This window comes from Cyprinodon variegatus, unplaced genomic scaffold (assembly GCF_000732505.1).
Source record: "Cyprinodon variegatus isolate N-32 unplaced genomic scaffold, C_variegatus-1.0 Scaffold671, whole genome shotgun sequence".
In the NCBI taxonomy this organism is placed as follows: Eukaryota; Metazoa; Chordata; class Actinopteri; order Cyprinodontiformes; family Cyprinodontidae; genus Cyprinodon; species Cyprinodon variegatus.
This window is the reverse complement of record NW_015151124.1, coordinates 53213-55290: the sequence shown is the minus strand read 5'-3', so window position 1 is coordinate 55290 and position 2078 is coordinate 53213.

Genomic DNA, 2078 nt, shown 5'->3' with positions numbered 1-2078 from the left:
CACAATATTAGCATAATTACTTCCTTTTTAAAATTTGAATTTGCCTTAAGCACTAGTAATGCAATTAATGTGTTTATTTAATGCAATGAAAAATGTATTATTTTAAATATTTTTAATATATATATATATTTTTTTATCTGAATAAAAAATGCTAAATACTGGAGGATTATTATTCTTGTCAGACTTTTCTTTTGATCTTATAAATCTGTCCATTATATGTATTATATGTATGAAATTAAATGTGTAGCTGCACAAGGAAAATATTTTTTAAATTCAAAATTAAGCTTATTTAGTATCTTCTTTTATGCCTTCTTCCTGTTTTCTTTAGGAGCTTTTTATTAACTATAACTCAAATCACAGGCAAACTGAATTCTTATATTAAGCACCTTCCTTCTTTCCCTCAATTCGCTTAATACCTTCGCCACAGCATGATGCTGCCGCCACTATATTTGACTATGGGGGATGGTATTGATGGGAAGTGTTGGTTTTGTGCCAAACATAGCTTTTCCTTAGTGGCTGAAATATCTGATTATCATACCAGATTCCCTTCCACCATACATGTGAGGAGTAAATGTGCCTTTTTATTTTTTTAGTAGTAAGTACAGTAATGGCTTTTTTCTGTCCCCTCTTGCATAAAGTCCTAGCCTATGGAGTATCCAGCTTATTGTGATCTTATGTGCAGATATTCACTCTCTGCTATGGAGTTCTGCAGATCCTTCAGGGATCTGCCCTGCCTTTCTGATTAATGCCCTACTTCCCTGGTCTGTGAGTTTGGTTTGCAGCTCTCTCTTGGCAAGTTCGTTGCGGTACCATGTGCTTTCCCTTTAACGATGATGGATTTGGCTGTGTTTTGGGACAACATCAAAGTTAGCATTTTATTTACAACACCGCCCAGATTTGTACTTGTTAAAACTTCGACTTGTTTTGAAAATTCCCTGATATTCACGAAGTGATGCCTGTTGGTTAGTGGGCTTGTAGTTTCAGAAACAGTGCTTCTGGGGACTTTCAGAAAAGTTGTGTTAATGGTCTGTCATTTGACACTTAGATTGCACACTCTTTTTTAATGTTTTGTTCTCGTAAAGCTCTTTGTTATTTCAATGTCTTTGAAAAGTTCTATAAATATAAATAAATAAAATACATTTAATTTCCCTAATGATGTTACTCTTTAAGGTTATGTGTTACACCAGAGACTGGTTTTAAAGTAAGGGAAGGACTTTTCTATTTTCTTTACTATTTTTTGTTTGATTTATGTCTACAGTATTTTTCTAATTTTACTTCACCAACTTGGTCTATTTTGTGCAGATCCTTTAGATAAAATAAAATTAAAAGCCATCCAAAATACAAAGTTAAATGTAACACAATAATTATAAAGCCCAAAAGAGTAAAAACCTTTGAAAGGCAAGGATATTTAAAAAAATATTTAAGCAATTTTCTTTCAATGGGTCATTGAGTTTTATTTAGCTGGACTGATGGCAAACACTACTTTTTGAACTGTTGATGTTGCAGACCACTGCTCTAACAATGAGTAAGGTTTTTCTCCTGCTGCAAGCTGTATCTAAAATTTATTTAACTTTATTACAAAATGAATTTAAATTCCAGGTTGCATAGTAATCTAAAAAAAAATAATAGGTAGACATTTTAGGACAGGTTCAGAATGCTGCTGGGGAAAGGTACAAAATGTTCCCACATGTTGGCAGATATCAGAGATTTTTCTCTTGATAACCACAGTTTCATTTGTCACAATTGTTTTTGCAGAAATAATCACTCAACCGAAAGATAAAAGAACTCTCAGTACTCAATTAAAATAAAATAAAAAAGCTAACGTCAGAGCTCAGGAACAGTCAGCCTTGTTTTCGTTAAAAAACCCTTCAGCCTTTTGAAATGAAAGCTGGCACACAGCATTTAATTGACAGAAATATGTTGCTCATGGTTTCCAGCAGAACAACTTTTACATGCCATGAAATCCAACCCGGTACGAACTGTTCACAGAAAACAGATTACATGACTCACCGAAACCCATGTACTTTGGCTTCTATTTCAATGCACGCAAATGCATTGGAAACCCTAAACACTTTGTT